Source organism: Aulonocara sp. 'chitande type north' Nkhata Bay, linkage group LG3 (assembly GCF_057382095.1).
Source record: "Aulonocara sp. 'chitande type north' Nkhata Bay isolate Kocher_YH1m ecotype deep benthic linkage group LG3, A_spYH_male_GT1.1, whole genome shotgun sequence".
Classification (NCBI taxonomy): Eukaryota; Metazoa; Chordata; class Actinopteri; order Cichliformes; family Cichlidae; genus Aulonocara; species Aulonocara sp. 'chitande type north' Nkhata Bay.
The window spans coordinates 27,545,635-27,555,315 of NC_141346.1; the positions used below are offsets into that span (position 1 = coordinate 27,545,635).

General features: G+C 43.9%; 1 pseudogene; it reads right to left on the reverse strand.

Annotated features, from left to right (window-relative positions):
• Positions 1-1,401: 1,401 nt before the first annotated feature.
• On the reverse strand, positions 1,402-2,287 carry LOC147334943 (uncharacterized; annotated as a pseudogene).
• Between the last annotated feature and the right edge of the window lie 7,394 nt (positions 2,288-9,681).

Below are 9,681 nucleotides of genomic sequence, written 5' to 3' on the forward strand. Positions count from 1 at the left end.
AATTGTCCGGTGTATTGGTTTGACAGTGTGAGCAGTTGTTGGTAGATGTATAACCCATCTTGAACATCCGATGACCTGTATAGTGCACTCTATGCAGTATTTTGTATTGAATTAATTGAAGACTGGGATTTCTAATTAGATGAAAGGTTTTTAAGCAAATCTCAGACCAGAAGTTAACTGATAAATCCGCTTCCCATTTTGCAATAGGAAGTGATATTGATTCATCTGTTTTAGAAAGCATTCTGTATATTTTGGATAGTAATTTTGGGGTTTTAAGAGTAAGAAATTGAACCACACTTGGTGGTGTTTGTAGTTCAACTTGACCCGGTTTAATTTCTTTTTTACTATAGATTTAATTTGTTAATATTCTAAAAATCTTTTCTTGTTGATCCCATATTGTGTAACTAGTCTGTGAAATGAAATAAATTCTGTTCCTTCTAGTATATGTTCTAAATATTTGATTCCTTTACCACTCCAATCTGAAAAGTTTATCATATTATTGTTTTGTAATATGTCAGGGTTGTTCCAGATATTCAGATGATATCTCCACTTCAATAGCAGGGACCACATCGTTGGTAACGATGGGCGATGAGAGATGAGGAGTGTGAACAGTGCTGCGGTTTGGGGAAGGCCTCTAAGGGGACTGGCAATGGCTCTCGGGCCGGGCAGAACCCCCAAAGAAGGCATCCCCTACAGGAGCGAAGACTGGGCATTATGGAGGTCTTGGAGATTGTTGTGAATGTATGACAGGTAGGCTTGTGATGACCATTGACCCAGGAGCTTGATTAAGTGGTCGGGGATTTCTTTGTGGTAGGCAGAAGTCGCGGCGCCGATGCGGAAGGCATGGCCAGAGAAGAGATTTGGAGGAATCCCAGAAGACGAGAGGACTTGGTGAAAGTGTGAGAGGAACCATGTCCTGGTTGGGGCGTGGCCAGATTCGGTGATGAACAGAGGATCTGAAGGTAAGGTGTGCTAAAAAAGGTCGAGGTAATGGGTTAGTGATTTGAAGGGACTTAAAGGTGCAGCGATGTAGAAGATCTGAAGTTAGGGGTAAGCGGTGTAGGGTCGTGGCAGATGACTGACGCTGGAGACCTTTGATGAGTAGTGATATCTGGGATGACGTAATGGTTGGGCATGGTGAACCTGTGAGCAGTTTGGCAAAGAAGTTGATGCCGCTGAGGTATGTCTTTATTGTGGAAATTTTGATGCTCAGGAACCAGAAGGCATGAGATATGAAGCTGGAAACTGTTGCGATGTCGAATGATGGGAAGGGCAGGTTGAAGTTATGATGGAATGAACAGAATGTGTTCCACGCGGTCCAATAGGAGGACAATGTGCTTGCTGCAAGGCTATTTATAATCGCTTCTTGGGTGATGCTGATGAGTTCTGCAATGCTGGGGTTTAGATCTCGAACGTCGTGGCTGAAAATGGAGGAACTGGGGTCGGAGCTGTCCCTGCATGGGGCACCAAGGCTCTGAATGTCTGGAGGGAGAAACGAGACAAGGAGTCAGCAATGGAATTGAAGTGGCCTGAAATGTGTTCTGCTCTGATTAGGAACTGATGGGTGACTGATAGCCACGTGAGCCGCCGCATGAAGGGCATGATGGAAGGAGAATTTATGGCCCCACAGTAAGGCTGCGATGACTACCGGGTAGATTTCGTAAAGGGCTGATGAAGGCAGGAAACGATCGTGGATATATTTACGGAACTCGGGATGCTGAGCTGAAGAGAACCACCTTCGGCCGTATTAGCCCCCAAAGCCGGCAGAAGGGGCGGCATCTCTGAAGAGCTGAACGCCATCGGGGTGGGACAGCTGATCGTCATAGAAGAGAGTGATGATGTTCCAGTTAGCCAGCAGAAGTTGCCAGAGATGCAGTTCGGCCCTGGAAGAGCTATCCAGCATGTCGGAGTCCAGGAGTGACGGTTTAGATGCAGCGAGGGAAAGGAAGTGAGAGATAAAGGAGCGGCCTTGAGGGATTATGCGTAGAGCAAAGTTTAAGTGTCCCAACAGGGAGAGCAGCTGTTGTTTGGAGTAAGTGAGAGCGAGGAGAAAGTTTTGGAGGAGAAGGGTGATGCGAAAGAGATTTTCAATGGGCAGGGAGCCCTGGAAACGTTCAGTGTTGAGGGTTATCCCGAGGAACTCCAGGGATGTTGAAAGTCCCTCTGTTTTCTCTTCCAATAAAGGGACGCCGAGTTCGGAGAAGACTGGCCTTGGAGTTGATAATCCGTAAGCTGGTGGTGACATGGGAGGGGAGATAACTGGGAAGTCGTTGAGAAGGTGAACCATCTATTATTTTTTTTTTGTTCTTTCTTCTTTTTTCTCTTTCTCTTTTATTGCTCTCTCTCTCTCTCTCTCTCTCTTTTTCTCTGTTCTTCTTCTTTCATTCTTTCGTTCTCTTGTTTTTGCTTTTGATTTTTGACTGCACGTTTTTGCAAGTGCAAGAAAACGATGGCTGGGCGATGATCCCTGGGTGGAAGCCTTCTGAGAAACCTTTTACTAAGAAGTTGACAAAGTCTGGGTTAGGGTGATTTTTTAAGGCGTCTTCTAGTGCCGGAATATAGATGAGTGTGGAGGTTGACAGAGCTAGTCATGGCTTGGTGGGGTTGTGGGGGCATGCGGGGCGGGAATGGCTGCCACCGTAAAAGGAGCAGCAGTGAAGATAGCGGCATTTAGACAAGGAACAGCCGGAGTCGTTGAAGTTATTGCAAATGGTATGGCCTCCAAGGTGCATGATGGGCCTGCCCCGCCTGTCTGAACCGTGAGGCAAAGGCATGCTGGGGGTGGAGATTGTGGGTTTAGAAGGCTCGGGAGCTGGGGTCAAGCAGGAGAGAACAGAAGGACGGCACAAAGGCTGTGGATCATTTTGGGCTGGGACTATGCAGGCGGAAGCGGGATGTGACGGGGCGCCGCACGACTTGCAGGAGAGAGAAAAACGGGCAGCGAAGATGCGGCAGTAGATTTCCTGATCGAGACTGCCCCAGAAGGTGTCTTGGTTAAACTGCTGAAGGCGAGCAGCTGCCTGAGAAGCAAACTGGATGTGGTACTGATGGAATCCGGTGCCGCCAAATTGTCATGCGAGGTCGAGAATAATGGTCAGATAGGAGTCGAAATCTTGTCTTTGGGAGGGAAAAGCGGTGCAGAGGACGTCTCTGTATAACGAGATTGTCACGGTGCGGGTCAGTGGCCGTGTGAGGAGTGGAAAGGAGGACTCAAATGCAGTACTTATTTAGACGTGAGGGCGATTTATTACAATACCAAACATAAAGTGGAGATGGCAAAACAGAACTAAGGATGAACTAAACTGGGAGAAACTACACCAAGAAATAGCAAACCTGAACCTGAAGGGAGAACAGGAGGGAGAGCACGCAGGGGATTTCACAGAGTATGAACACAGACGACGCGACGAGGAACAGAGGCAAACACACACTATAAGTACACAGAGAGACACTGGGAAATCACACACAGGTGGGAAACACAGCTGGACCAGATTAACCTGACGAGACAGGGGAACACTAACACCAGGGACCAATAGAGGGAGCACAAACCCAGAACCCAGTATCTAAAATCCCAAAACACAAACCATCCCAAACAGCCCATGAATAATAATGAAGATAATAACAATAAAGAACACAAACACAAAATCACTGAGTCATGGCCGCAGGACCATGACAAAGATGCCTAGAGAAAACTCAACCAGAGTGAGCTCTTTCGACCAAGAGGGGGTCGCACCACGTATAATAATGGCATTCAATCACCCTAGGAAGAGCTGGTTATGTGAGAGGAGGAAGAATAAGCCCAGCTAAATCTACATATTTACCGCCGATGATTTGCTGGCGAAGGTTAGCAGATACAGGAAAAGGCTTTGGGGCCAGAGGGTTGGGAGGAGGAATTGCTGTGGCCAGCAAAAACTGGGAAGTGTTAGCTTGAAGAAATTGAGCCTGGGCAAAAAGGCTAGGCCAGGTGCAGCTCTGAACTTCACCGATGGGAGGAGGAAAGGCTGCTGAATTGGAGGAATGAACGATCGGACGGCCAGTTGTAGGAATGTTAGCTGGAATACGGTGGGAAGGAGCGAAGGTGAGAGGACCTGGCAACCCTGTGCCGAGGTTAGCTGTGGTGTTTGACAGAGGAGGAATGAGTGGCTGAGAACCTAGCATCCCGGTGCTGAGGTTACCTGTAGTGTTTAGCAGAGGAGGAAAATGTGGCTGAAAACCTGGCGTCCCAGTGCCGAGGTTGCTGGCAGAGTTTAGCAATGGAGGAATATGTGGCTGAGGGCCTGGTAACTCTGTGCCGAGAGGGTTTGTTGGGACGAGCTGCGAAGGGGGGATTGGGGCATGCAGAACTGGCAACCCTAGACGAGTGTCACGCTGTGTGGAAGGAGCAGCCGAGGAGGGAGCATGCGGAGTGCTGGCGAGCTGCAGCTGTGCCCGGAAGAAGATTAATTCGGTCGGTGAATGAGAGTGGGAGTGCTGAGATGTTAAGAAGAAATGGAATAATGTAGCCTTGTTATCGGATCGACAAAAGCGGATACCTCACTCTTTCAGAACTCGTTGGAGACGGGCAACGGTCCACTCGGAGATCTTTGTGGCCAAAGAATCTTTGGGAATCCTCACCGGAGCGTGGGAATGGCGGCGCATTCGAATCGAAGGCGCATTTGGAGTACACTTCGGATTGGGACACAGCCAGTGTGTCTTGCTTCGCTACCCCTGGCTCGTTAGCCCTAATCTCTCCCAGCAGTGTCTCCCTCCTGTTTTCCATTCTCTGATTATGCCCCAGTGTATTTAAGCCCCGTGTTTCTCTGTGTCAGTGTTGCGTCGTACCCTCAGATTGTGCCTGTGTGTTTTGGTTCTCAGTGTTCAGTATTCATTGTTCAGTTCTTGTTTTGTTTTGTTTTGTTTCTTTACCAGCAATAAAGCTGAGGTTTTGAGTTGTACTCAGTCTCCGAGTCCTGCGTTCGGATCCTCATCTCCGTCTGCCTGCACACAGAGCCCTGACACATTTTTTTAAACATGTACTTTTCAAAGAGTGTTTTTACATGTCCACTTAGGACGACAACATACGTTTTGAATAATGAATTTGACAAATGAATAAATAATATACACTATGTAAAAACTATAACATAACAAAAATATTTTTTCATATATTTAAAATAAATTGTATAACACTATAACAATGTATGTAACAAGTATGAAAAATATAACCCTGCCACCCACTGGTCAACCAGTGGATGGCAGGGTATGGAGTGACACATCAGCGTCCAATGTAGTGGTTTATGTGCAAGTATACCATCAACACTGACACAAATACAAGAAAACAGCCTTTGAATTGCTGTCCACTATGGTGACCACTATGCGTGAAAGGGTTAAAAATCCTCTGAAATTTCTAATTATTATTGCTGTAGGTGCATTTTCTTTTCGCATTCACTGTAATGTTTTCTATCGAAATCCCAACAAAGCATGTGATCCACACAGAAATGTGGTCACAATTGTGAGTTAAGTGTCGTGATACATGGAGATTATTATGCATGTTTTATTTTGCTGGTTTATTGGTATAATTTAAATCCACAATGTCATGTAAGTTCCCTGTTTCCAGGAGAGTGTATAACACTTTGGACAGTAGGGGGCAGCAGAGTGCTTTGGGAACTGAGTCGGGTGCATAGCTGCCGTAAGTTTTCCATTCTGGCAAGACTGACCAGGCGAACGGCAGCGTGTCTCCTGTGTTCACTTTCTCTCCTGTTTTACAGGATCGTAATCTGGCTGCGCGCCCATCATAGTGGGGCCTGTAACACACGTTCTCAAACCAAACGCTGACTTTCTGAGTGAGTGCAGCTGATCAGAAAAGTGCTGAGAGAGCACTTTCCGCTCAACTGACAAAACATTTGCGCTTTACTTCTGTCGCCCTCTCACTTGACCGAATTTTTGTGTTTGGCAGAAAAGCATGATCAAACACAGGCAGACACACAGATCATGTGTAGTCCACAAGAATAAAAAATCTGTTTGCCACAGCTTAAGTTCAGTTCAAACTTAATTCTAGTCAGTAGAAATATTGTGAGAATGATAAATCTCATTAGTCAGGTAGTGTCTAATCAGTGATTGCTCACAGAAATAATCCAACTACAGTAAAGAGGACTCATTGTTTACTGTGTTTGATAAATGTCAACTCCACATTTAGTTTCTGCAGTTTTATTTTCATGCTGCTCTGAAACTCTGAAGGAAAGTTTACTGTCTAGATCTCCATGATGTAACAGGACTGTTTAACCTGAGCTGCTGATCACTGTTCAAAGCAGAACTACTTTGGACTTTTTTATTCTTCTTACAGTAGTTCATATCTTTTATATTAAATAAGATTCCAAGTTTGTTTTGTATATCCTAAAAGCTTTGATTTTTGGATTAAACTGCTGAGTTTGTTCTTGTTCTAGCACTGACTTGTACAAATTCCATCGTTTACTACTGAAAACATCTTTTCTACAGTCACTGATTTAGACAGAAACTTTGGAGGATAATTTAAATGTCCTGCTAGATTGGTTTTTTTTTTTGTTTTAGTGACAAACCTCTTCATTGACACTGGGTTTTGCAGCTTAAAGGCAAGTGTTTCTTTGTGCTCGTGTGCAGTCTCAACCATAGCTGGACTGGCCATCGGGCATACCGGGCATTTGCCCGGTGGGCCGCTGGCGATTTTTTGTTTTTATGGGCCGATGGATTTTTTTTTTTTTTTTTTAGGAAGGGTATATATAATGAAAGGTGTTGGATTGGCCAATTGGTCATGATCGACTCTGGGCTAGACCAATTACAGCCGAGGAGGCCGGATGCACCCTCCCCCTTGTTTAGCAATCATGTGATTTTCGCGCATTGCATGCCGGGAACTCGTGGCAAAACAATCCAAGTACCGCATCAAATGCAAGCGTTTGCAGCACTGCAAAACGTTCATTCTCCGGTTCCAATACCTTCTTGTTTTTTCTTTGCTGCACAAAAAAGGAATGTACAAAACAAAAGGAGAACAATGCCGGTCCGTTCAAAGACAGACTCGACGAAAAGACAAAGAAAAGATACGAGGAAAAAATCAAAGGAGTGAAAGGGTCAGACCCTTACGATCACACAGAGGGACAAAATACGTTAGCGTGCTGCCCAACTTTCACCACGCTCAGATTTATAATTATACGGTTCTTGGAGTGAGTGCATACACTCATGAAGTTTAGTAACTTCAGGTCACTGCAACAAGCCCAGGAACAGTTTACCGACGGATGGGTGCAGGACCTTGAAATGCACCGTGTAGAACGAAAGACCATCATACGAACAAAGGTAAGTTTACCAGTCTCACAAATCGTCGTCATAAATACACATTCGTTAACCGTTTATTAATATAACTTTTGAGCTCAACGGTAATTAATTAGTAGTGGAAATAATTTCTGGTAGCATTACAGAAATGTAGCAGTGACAATAATATTGTATGCTGTAATCGCACTGGACAATTAGTGATACAAAACAACTGTTTTACCCTGTGAATAAAAGTATATGTTTTTGTCAATGTACCATGGTAATAACAGAAGCGAAACGCAATATTGTGTCAGGACAATTCACTATTTATGCACAATAAACAAAGGAGCATAGTGCGACAATTTCTGTTCAGCGCCAGACTTGCTTGTAACCTATATCACCAGTTATGTTAAGAAAAATGACGTATTAACTACAACAAAACTCTGACGTTTGTGGGAATGCTTGGAGCAGACTAACATGTGTGCTGGAGTGTTCTGGGACGTTATATTTGGTATATCCAGACCATCTGTCGGCTCTTACTTCGGAAACATGGCTTAAAAAATTTCTCTTCAACGACGTAATCCGATTAAAAAAAACGATCTCTTTACCCGTCGGCTTCCCGTGGCTGTCATGCGACCGGCTGTTGCAGTTAATAATACAACGGCTTCTTGACATTTTTGTGTTTCTTTTTATCGCTGTGTAACTGAGTTCAATTGAAAGCCTGCCTGCGCTAGTACCTCTTGCCACAAGTTCCCAGAATCCTTTGCGGTTTTACCCCTGAATGACGTCACATTTTCAATCTTTATCCTGGTGGGCCGGTCTCTAGTCAAAATGCCCGGGCCGATTTTTTGTCCCAGTCCAGCCTTGGTCTCAACTATATTTGTGTTTGTTGTCTTCAAGGACCTCTGCCAAACATGGACATCAGAACTACAAAGCAACACACTGTAAATCATCTGTGCTGCAGTGAACAACAGACAAAATGTGGTGACATTCAGCAAACACCACAATATTAACAGCTAACTGTATCTTTGTGAGTTTCTACAGGTTCCACTGACTTATACATGAAGTGGATATATGAGGGCTTCCTTTAATGCAGGGGTAGGCAACGCCAGGCCTCGAGTGCCGGTGTCCTGCAGGTTTTAGATCTCACCCTGGGTCAACACACCTGAATCAAATGATTAGTTCATTACCAGCCCCCCCGGAGAACTTCAAGATATGTTGAGGAGGTAATTTAACCATTTGAATCAGCTGTGTTGGATCAAGGACACATCTAAAACCTGCAGGACACCGGCACTCGAGGCCTGGAGTTGCCTACCCCTGCTTTAATGCTTCACAATAAGTATCAGAGATGTATCTCCAAGCAGTTCAGAGGCCACATTATGAATTGTGACTCTTGGTTTTAAGTGTCACAGCTGATGTTAACACAATTACATAAACACAGAGGACCAAATGTAGACATCAGAGAGAAAGGTCTGTTTAATGATTTATGTCACACAAAGAGAAGGAATGACTCGCAGAATGAGGCTCAGAATTAAACACAGATGTGAAGAAACACAGATTGAAAGTGTGAATGTCAGAGAAACATTAAAGAGATCATTTTGGTAACAGAAAAGGAGATGAAATAATGTTTAAACTTAGAAGTTGTATAGAGAATTAAATGAAGGTAAATAGAGCTTATAGGTGACTGAGATGAGACATAACAAGTAGAGTTTAGACTGGTGTCAGCTGTGAGCAGGAGGAGGAAAAGTGTGAGGACAGCTGGCAGACACGTAGAAGAAGACAGGCCTGAGGGGATTTATTTAAAACAACAACAACAGCGAAACAGACTGGATCTAGGAAGTGAGCAGAGGACAGCCAAGAATCTGGAGGAACTGAGAAGCAAACAGCAATGTTTTGAGTCATGACAAATAAAGTTAGATCTTAATTTGTTAAAGAGGAAGCATACTTAAAAGTCATGCAAAAAGCTTGTGCCATCCCCTGAGTCATGTGATGATCTCACTTCAGTAAGTCAAACATGTTTTGGTGTTTCAACGTGATGTTTACAAGAATTTGTGCTGGGAATGTAAACTTTATCTCAAAACATTTAAAACTGCTGAAACTTTTATTTCACTCTCTTTTTACTTTTTTTTTAGAAATCTGTAATGTCACTGTCATGTTATACAGTGTTTAATTATGCTTTACTAATTATAGATCAAATATGAAAGTCTGTAGGTTGATGGGATCGTGATTAAACACATTAAATATTATTATCCTTTTTTTGTGAAATATGTCCACTATCAGGTGTGTGGATACAGTGCAAAGGTAGTTTAGTTTTAAATTTCACTCTGATACTTTAAGCATAATTAAATACAGATGAACCAGAGAACGTGAATTTCTTCTGCCCAGCAGACATTTCGAATAAAGGGTAATCATATTTTGATATTACATTGG